A 10107-nucleotide genomic window follows, 5' to 3' on the forward strand; every position below is an offset into this window, starting at 1 on the left:
CGTGGTTAATTGGGATATAAACCGAGCAATGTAATTTAACCTTCCCAAGAAACCTCTTACATCCCTCTCAGTCTTGAGAGGTGGCATCGATTGAATAGCATTTACTTTGTCGGGATCAACTTCTATCCTTTTGTCACTCATCACAAATCCCAAGAACTTCCCAGATTTCACCCCAAATGAACACTTTGCATAGTTAAGCCTCAACTTATACTTCCTTAGTCTTTCAAATAATTCCTTCAATATTTGGACATGATTTTCTCCCTCTCTAGATTTTATCAATCATGTCATCCACATATACTTCAATCTCTTTGTGCATCATATCGTGAAATAGAGTCAACATGTCCTTTTGAAATAGGTGGCCCCGACATTCTTCACCCAAATGGCATGACCTTGTAACAAAAGGTTCCCCATGGTGTTACACATATTGTCTTCTCCTTATCCTATTACACCATTTTCATCTTATTATAGCCCGAAAAATCCATCCATAAAGGAATATGTAGAGTTACGTGTTGCATTGTCCACCAACACATCTACGCGTGGTAGAGAGAAATTATCTTTAGGGCTAGCCCGATTTAAGTCCCTAAAGTCCATGCAAACCCTGATTGTATCTTCCTTTCAGGTACTACCACTATGTTTGTAAACCCCCGTAAATAAAAATAAATAAATAAAACAAACAACACATAGGATCGAAGTAATGACATTTCGATGAGTAATGGATATTCGGTATGAAAGAAATGAATAAATAGTAGGAATGACAATAAATGTGTCATGTGAGAGAGAGAATGATCTCCATAAATAAATTTAAAGATATTGTTGAAGTCAAAAGGAGAGTCATGATTTTTAGTTTAAAACTTGTAACGTTAGCGAAAACAGTGACGAGTTTCAATGGATAAAAGAATAAGAAAAAAAAACCAGAAGATATGTAAACCCTGGTCAAAACACGTATTTTGACAAATTAATGATAAATGTGGTAACATTGAATTTATTGAGTATAAATTAAGGGGAAATGTCACGAGGATCTAAGTAAATAAATTAATGCATGAAATTCAGATTTTAGCATAAAAGACATTAATTGTCTAGTTTTACGGTATCGATGATATATTTCAATCCAACCGTTGGATCGGGCTGACATTTTATAAGGAATCTCCAGACATATTATGTTATATTAGGTTCAAATTTCGTGTCAATCGCAGTTTGGGAAGGATTTACGAGAGCACTGAAAATCGGGTAAATTGAAGAAGATGACACAGGGGGCATTAATAAGGGCATTTTTGTAATTTTATCAAAACAAATACTCTCCTCTCCTCTCTTTAAGAACAGAGCACGTCCTCTGCAAATGGAAAAATAGGAGGGAGACCATTTGTTTTGTCCCATTTTCTTCATTTTCTCTTCATTTCTTCAAGCTAAATCAAAAGGGAGTGTGCTTAGGAGGATTATATCCAAGAAAACAAATTAAATGACAACTTAGAGAGTTATAGAGCTTGAGAGAAACAAAGAGAAGAAGCTGGAAATTGGAAGAGGAGGACATGATTTTTGTAAATTTTTGCAAGAATTCATTGAAATAATTTAAAGTAGCAAAGGTAAGCAACATACCCTTTAGTAATTTCGTTTTTCTCTCTTGTTCTTGCATGAGGAGAAGAAAACCTCCAAGTTTAAAACTCTAGGGTTCATGTAAATATTTTGGGGGAGTAATTGTTCATGTGAATTTCAAGATTAATTGCATGATAATGGCTTGATTTGCTGAAAAATAGAAGGAATAAATTGATTTGAAACTATGGGTTTTGGGATTGCTACAGGGCAGAAACTTCAGCAGCCATATTGTTACTTTTCACCTTTGGATTAGATTGATTTTTGGATATGTTATTATACTCAATGTCACCTACATTCTGACTAGAGGGATTGCAATTATCAGACTTCGTTTGAGGGCTGTCACCGGAGGAACATTTCTGGAAAATCACCCTTCAAGACAGCTTTGTTCGTCGGCCGTTATATCATCGTTTCACCGTTGGATTGGTCTGGATTTTGGATATGTTATTCATCCAGACGTTATATAAATTCTGAACGGTTTGGATCAGAAAAGAACACTCCTACCAGAAATTATACTTCCCGAACAGCAGGTCTCCAAATTTCAGGTCAATCCACTATTGTTCTGATATCGGAAGGTTTAACCATTGGATGTATGTTAATTTTGGATATGTTATTCTAATGATAATGATGTATAATTCCACCGTGTGGATTTATTGAATTCTAAATTTACAGAATGATGTTTTAAGTTTGGTTTGAGAAATATTGAATGAGAATATGAGGTTTAGCATAAAAAGTATGTTTTGGGACTAAGGATAATGGCAATGGGTTTAATGATGATGGTTGTGTTTGTGTTATGTTTGAGTCATGTTTGATGTGTTGATAAGTGATGATATAGTTAAATTCTATAAAGAATAATGATTGACTAATACTTTGTTAGTGTTAGAATGGGAAATCATGTTGTAAGTTGAATTATGATATAAGGAATCATTTTGAGTGTGCTTTTGGAAAAATTTTGCATGTGTAGCCATTGATGAAATTTAAGTTAAATTACATTGTTTGGTGATAGATTAAATGTCTTGGGACAAAAGAAAATCGGTGATGAAAAGTCATGCCCTTTGGACATTGAAGATCATCGATGAAAAATTGAATTAAATGGGCGTTTAATGTTAGTGTAAATAAATTCTAATGTAAATGAATTTAAATGACAAGTAAGAAAATAAAATACATTCATGGAAATTGTTTATGGAAGTATTTGATTTTGTGAATTTATGAATATTATGAATAAATCGGGAAGATTCAATAATGATTCAGGATGTTATATTAAAAATGTAGGAGAAGCATTCACTCAACTTCTCAGGAGCTCGTATAGTAGGAGCTTAAGGAGGGACTGCAAGAGGGGCACAACAACAACAAGAAAGAGCGAGTTGAGCTTCTGCAGCTGGTAGGTGTTCTATACCTACACTTTTTACGTAGCGTTAATTTACTAACTTATTAAATTCTTGGTCTTTGCGTCTATGGGTGAAACCACAAAGAGAGAGGATAAAGTGAAATAAACGAGAAATTAAAAATGGATTTGAGTACTTGACTGGGTTAAGAATATGGATTACACTAATAGACTTCGTTGATGATCATTCCTCGAACTTGATTAGCCGGTCCCGAATGCGGAGGCTAATGATGTTAGTAAGGTTTACTAACATCGGCATAATCATCCCTGAAAACGAGGGATACTGAACTTGATTAACTATTCAGGTGAGAATAGTTAATGATATTGATCGGTGCTATCAATATCGGCAATCACACGAAACTTGATTAGCCGGTCCCGAATGTGGAGGCTAATGATGTTAGTAAGGTTTGCTAACATCGGCATAATCATCCCTGAAAACGAGGGATGCTGAACTTGATTAACTATTCGGGTGAGAATAGTTAATGATATTGACCGGTGCTGTCAATATCGGCAATCACACGAAACTTGATTAGCCGGTCCCGAATGCTGAGGCTAATGATGTTAGTAAGGTTTACTAACATCGGCATAATCATCCATCAGCATAATAATCCCTAAAAATGAGGGATACTGAATTTGATTAACTATTTGGCTGAGAATAGTTAATGATATCGACCGGTGTTGTCGATATCGGCAATCACATGAAACCTGACTAGCTATTCCTGAAGTGAAAGCTAATGGTGTCAAGAATCTTGACATCAATATTTCCAGAAATATTCCTAGATATTATGGAAAGAAAAATCTGATTGGCTATTTCATGTTAGAAATAGTCGACAACATCAATCAGTGGTATTAATTTTGATGTTTACAATGAACTTGATTAGTCGATCCTGATATGGGAGACTAATAACATTAATGAAAATTTATTAGTGTCAGCATTCCCTTCCAAGTTTTAGGGGAGAGGTATTATAATGATATTTCTGATAGGGAATAATTAAAAATATTAATGAAATAAGGATTGACATCTTGATAGGATTATTCATTCGGCCTTAAAGAGGCGGATATTGATTGGAATTTATGGAATAAGATGGGCAGAGGAACTAGTTACCCGGTAATGGGCTAGTGGCATTAGTTTTGTTTTCTAATGACCGGAATATACAACTTGAGTTAAACTTACTTGTGTGGTGTTAATATTGTCAGGATGACTGACTTGTCAGATTATAAATGGAATGTTGGACGATACCTAATTGTTAAACAAAAATGGTAATTTATGTTTATGTTATGGATTATTGAAGAAAAAAAAAAGAGAGAAACTGATGAAGATCTAATTCTTGTGAAGGATGGAGGCAAATATCGTATTGCTTGGGATGTGAGAATAGAAGTTCATTAACCATGGTAGGTGTTATACACTTAAGGAATGCAATTATATATATATATATATATATATGATGTATTTTGAATTAATTAATGAATTATAATTGATATAATTTGAGAATCATGTCCCGCACACATGGAGGATGTCAAAGAAATTATGACTAATAATGTAAATATGTTGTAGTAAGGTTTCGTGTTGTTGCTGGCATGATAAGAATTTGGTGATAATTATACTAGTGTAATAAAATGCCAATAATAGTGATAGATAATGAAATTTGGCCTTAATTATAGTGGTCAAATGAGATTAGGTTGATGAATTAAATAGAATGATGTATGTATGGTATTCATATTATTTGAAGATGGATCAGATGTGAATATTGTGAAAATGATGGCAGGTTCCACGATAATGAGAGATTTTACTGAAAATCTAAACAAACATTGGAATGTGTTGAAATAGGCACAAGAAATTTGTAAGTTGAATATATTTATAAACTAAAATTGGACCGAAATCATGACAAGTTTGACAACTTATATGGAAAAGCCATAATGGGTATAATAGATGTTGGAATTGAAATTGATATAAAGAGATAGAGTAAGAGGGAGAGAAATCACATGGTAGATATTATAATGGATTAAATGCGCTCGTGAGGTGAAACAAGACACAAAATGAAAATGTTGAATGATTCTAGGAAGGATGAATAGAGACGTAATAATGGAAGGATAAATGAGAATTTCAAGGAACTATGATTGTATATCGTTGAATATATGTTTAATTACTTGTGCATGTATTGTGTGATTTTCCTTTTATGCTATATTTATTATATACATTATGAAATTGCAGGTCCTTCAGATTCACGCCAGGAGTAGCGTTTTAGGTCCTCTAGTCTCCTTTTGTATGATTGAATAAGAAGATGAACATTAATGTATTTTGTCTTTAAGGAACTAAATGACTTAATATGTAATAGTACTCCTTTTACATTAAGTGTCGGACATAAAAATGTATTATTATGTATTTGTAATCTTAGTTTGTTTACTTGCAATTGTTATGAATTATGTGTGTTAATGGGAAAGAAATGAGCATGCGAAATGTGAGGCATGTACCATGAATGATGTGTTGTTAAGGTTCTACATGATTATGATATGATTGAGAAATGAGTATAACTATACAGGATGATTGTCGATAACTTGGGACCTCTAGGTATAAAGGAAACTCTGCCGAAATTTCAATGAAAATTTCGGCAACTCTCGGATAAGTTCGATGGATGAAAAAAAATACCTATTTTTTAAAAAGTTAAGGCTCAAAGTTATTTTATTAATGTACTAAATTACAGGGTGTTACAGTTGGTATCAGAGCTCCTGGATAATATTCAGGTGACCATGATATGATAAATAAGGAGACGTAAAATATCATCTGGTATCAGATATGTGTTAAAATACAAACGATTGATGAACAAGATAAAAAAAAAAAGGTTTCTAGAAATACATGAAGAACATAACAAGTTGATAGAGTTGAGTATGAATGCTCCAACCACAGTTTAAGTATTGCATGTGAATGGAAGGAAGTTAAAGTTTCAATAGGATGGAAAATTGTTTGACATACAATGCCTAGTGAAATTACGATTTTAGAAGGCGTAAGGTGTATTCTTCATTGAGTCTATGATGATAGGTAAAATAATACTATAATGTAGGGTAATGATGATGCTAAAATTATTTTTGGTTAAATATCACATGAAGTACCATGTCAAATAGTATTCTAACCAACAATGTTTGAAATAAATAAAGGTTGTGCGAAAAAAAGAAAAGAAAAGAAAGAGATGTTATGTGTAGAGCAGAGGATGATACACCTTATGTGAAGTGATTAATGAGGGTGATAGAGTAAGCTTAGAAGTCAAGTGATGATGGTGGTTTATAATAATTGGTACAAATGAAACTATGAATACTATGGTAGAATAAGAGTGAGGGAGGAGGGGCTTAGATGGATTTATAATTATATAACTCTAAGGAACCAGTGGTGGTTATCATGGTTTGAAATCCTAAGAATGAGAACTAAGGTAAAGGCCCTAAAGAGAGAGATGAGGTGGATTGTTTGATAAGTTCACGGACAAATGAAGGTTATGTTGTATAGAATAATGATGTGTGAGTAAAGGCTATAATAACATTATGATAGTGTAAGAATGGTGGCTGAATTATGATGATATAATTGTATGTAGAAGGTAGTAGTTTTAATGTTGGGACTATACATAAACGGTTACTGTTGTAGACAACATGTAATGGTATGATCTAAGTTAGTTCCTTATGATGTAAAAGTGGAACTGTAAGGGTTGACAACATAAGAACTCGTACTCTAAGATCAGAGTCAGTGGATGCTTATGGATATCCAAACCGGGTACACACAAGAAACATGGCTGAAAGAAAATAGTAAGGATGAGATAAGCATTTAACAAGTTAAATTTGACGTCAAGCTTAAACTGGAACCTAAATTTTGAGGACAAAATTTCTTAAGGAGGGGAGAATGTAAATCCCCGTAAATAAAAATAAATAATAATAATAGAAAAAACAACACATAGGATCGAACTAATGACATTTCGATGAGTGATGGATATTCGGTATGAAATAAATGAATAAATAGTAGGAATGACAATAAATGTGTCATGTGAGAGAGAGAATGATCTCCATAAATAAATTTAAAGATATTGTTGAAGTCGAAAAGAGAGTCATGATTTTTAGTTTAAAACTTGTAACGTTAGCGAAACCAGTGACGAGTTTCAATGGATAAAAGAATAAGAAAAAAAAAAACCAGAAGATATGCAAACCCTGGTCAAAACACGTATTTTGACAAATTAATGATAAATGTGGTAACATTGAATTTATTGAGTATAAATTAAGGGGAAATGTCACGAGGATCTAAGTAAATAAATTAATGCATGAAATTCAGATTTTAGCGTAAAAGACATTGATTGTCTAGTTTTACAGTATCGATGATATATCTCAATCCGACCGTTGGATCAGGCTGACATTTTATAAGGAATCTCCAGACATATTATTTTATATTAGGTTCAAATTTCGTGTCAATCGCAGTTTGGGAAGGATTTACGAGAGCACTGAAAATCGGGTAAATTGAAGAAGATGACACAGGGGGCATTAATAAGGGCATTTTTGTAATTTTATCAAAACAAATACTCTCCTCTCCTCTCTTTAAAAACAGAGCACGTCCTCTGCAAATGGAAAAACAGGAGGGAGACCATTTGTTTTGTCCCATTTTCTTCATTTTCTCTTCATTTCTTCAAGCTAAATCAAAAGGGAGTGTGCTTAGGAGGATTATATCCAAGAAAACAAATTAAATGACAACTTAGAGAGTTATAGAGCTTGAGAGAAACAAAGAGAAGAAGCTGGAAATTGGAAGAGGAGGACATGATTTTTGTAAATTTTTGCAAGAATTCATTGAAATAATTTAAAGTAGCAAAGGTAAGCAACATACCCTTTAGTAATTTCGTTTTTCTCTCTTGTTCTTGCATGAGGAGAAGAAAACCTCCAAGTTTAAAACTCTAGGGTTCATGTAAATATTTTGGGGGAGTAATTGTTCATGTGAATTTCAAGATTAATTGTATGATAATGGCTTGATGAATAGATTTGGGTTTAAAGTCTAAAAGCAAGAACCCTTGGCCAATATGGATCATACCTTTAGATATGTCTACAAAGTGCCAAGGAGAACCAATGCAAATCTCTTGAAATCTGTGTTTGATTCAAACTAAATTTATTAAGATAGAAATCCAAGGAGATTCCATGTGCTTTAAAAGCTTATTTTTCCCTTACTATTTCAAAAGTTTGCGACTCGTAAATCGTAAAGAGGAAGGACAAAAATTTAGAAATCTAAAGAAATTCAGGGCGCTTTAAAAGCCTCTTTTTACCTTAGTGTTTCATACTCTCACGGCTCGTAAACCGTGGAGTCAAAAATTGAAATGTCCTCAATTATAATCAAGGCTTCTTTCAAGGATGTGTGATGACTTCTTATTCCTAGAAAATTATTTTGAATATTTACCACTTAAGGTTTCTTTATCCAAATATTAACATTGAATAATAACAAGTAATTTCCAATAATATTTTGGATATCCATCCCTTTGGGATTTCTTTATCCAAACATTAATGGTGAATAATAGATTAATTCCCCCCAAAATAAGATTTTTATATTTTTTGGAATATTGGCCAATACCCTTTGGAGTTTTACAAACATGTTGTAAAATCCAGAAATGCAAGAAAATAATTTTTGTTGTGTTTAAGAAATCCATGCGAAAACACATTTTCAAAATTTCCAATATTTTTTATATAAAAAATGTTCAAAACATATTAGGGTATTGACCGTATGCAACACATAAAAAAACATTTTTCATATTTGATCAAAACAGAAAATCACAGCTAATCACAATTAAAGAACACAAACCATACACATCCATTTCAACATTCTCAAATAAAAAACTAAACAGTTCATATAAAACAAAAAAGCAGAAACCCTAAAAATGGCCCTTCAAAGCTAACTCGTCAAACAAAATCCAGTTCATCAACTTAAACGCTAACTCGTCAAACAAAATCCAGTTCATCAACTTAAACTTAGAGCGTAAACCTAGCCTAGCCCATCACTTTCAACAGAAAGGAGGAAGTTCGCATACACAGGAAAGCTAAAGTTTTGAACCCAATCCCATAACAGAAACCATTGCTCACGCGCACCCTTTTTAATCTCTAACACTTTCATGGTTGTTTCATACAAAAAGGAAATAACTTAAAGAGCGTGCCTTTATACCATGTATATCAAAGACACTAGAACAAGAACCAACAAATCAAATGGTCAATTATCTCACTTTAAAAGAACCGAAAGGAAAACATGGCTCCAGAACCAACCGAAATATCACCTCAAACTAAAGAGGACCTTCTCTCATTTGTTTCTTTTCCCTCTAGACAGAGCTTTATTTAGGAGCCAAACTCATCCTATACAACATTCTAAAGTAGAGAGACATTCGAACAACGAAATGGAGGAATAATGAAGACCTTTAAAGTTCACAGTTCCTCACAACAAGAGAGCAAAAAAAATGCAGTTGTAACATAAATAATAATCTAATCTCAAAGACATGGGAGGAACAGTAGGCAAGCATACAACTTTATTGCTAAGATGGAAAATGAACGTCCCAAAACAGAAGCAATAACAGATTTTGAAAAGAAAAAAAACCAAACAAACAACTTTACATATGTTAAAGAAAAAGAAAGTCAAGACTCATACCTGCGGATCCTACACGTTTTGAATGCAGAAAATGAGATATAAACCAATGGAAAAGCTTCTACCTTTTTACTTCTAATAACCAAAGAAAGACTTCCTCTTTTTGTCGCTAAGAGCTTTTTCAAAAAACCTCTTAGAGTTTTTGCAAATCCCTGTTCGGCAAGGTAGGATAGACTCAACTCTCAAGATAATCTCTTCTCATTCTCGTTGTTTCTCTATTTCTCCTACCCTCGGCCTCCTCCTTGTTATCTCTATTTTTCCTTTTCTCCTCTATCTCTCTTCTTTTCCTCATTGTGTTTAAACTCTCTCCGTCTCCCTCTACTCTCTTTATTTTTCTCCTTTTCTCCTCCCCTTTATTTCTTTTCCTTTTTCCCTCTAGGTCAGTAGAGGGGGCTTATATATAGCCTAATATATCTCTATTTAGGAAAGATTCAATGCATTAATCTAGGATGCAAATCTCAGCTGATTTGCAGCCAAATAATGCAAATGAGGAAACTAC

General features: G+C 33.3%; 1 long non-coding RNA gene across 1 annotated transcript; it reads left to right on the forward strand.

Moving 5' to 3' along the window:
* The first annotated feature begins 1352 nt into the window (after nt 1-1352).
* On the forward strand, nt 1353-5449 carry LOC133668945 (uncharacterized). Its single transcript, XR_009833830.1, has 5 exons — nt 1353-1580; nt 1913-2132; nt 2860-2968; nt 4308-4363; nt 5184-5449. It is a non-coding gene; the product is annotated as an uncharacterized LOC133668945 (long non-coding RNA).
* Nucleotides 5450-10107: the final 4658 nt, after the last annotated feature.

The sequence above is a fragment of the Populus nigra genome, chromosome 12, assembly GCF_951802175.1.
Source record: "Populus nigra chromosome 12, ddPopNigr1.1, whole genome shotgun sequence".
NCBI lineage: Eukaryota > Viridiplantae > Streptophyta > Magnoliopsida > Malpighiales > Salicaceae > Populus > Populus nigra.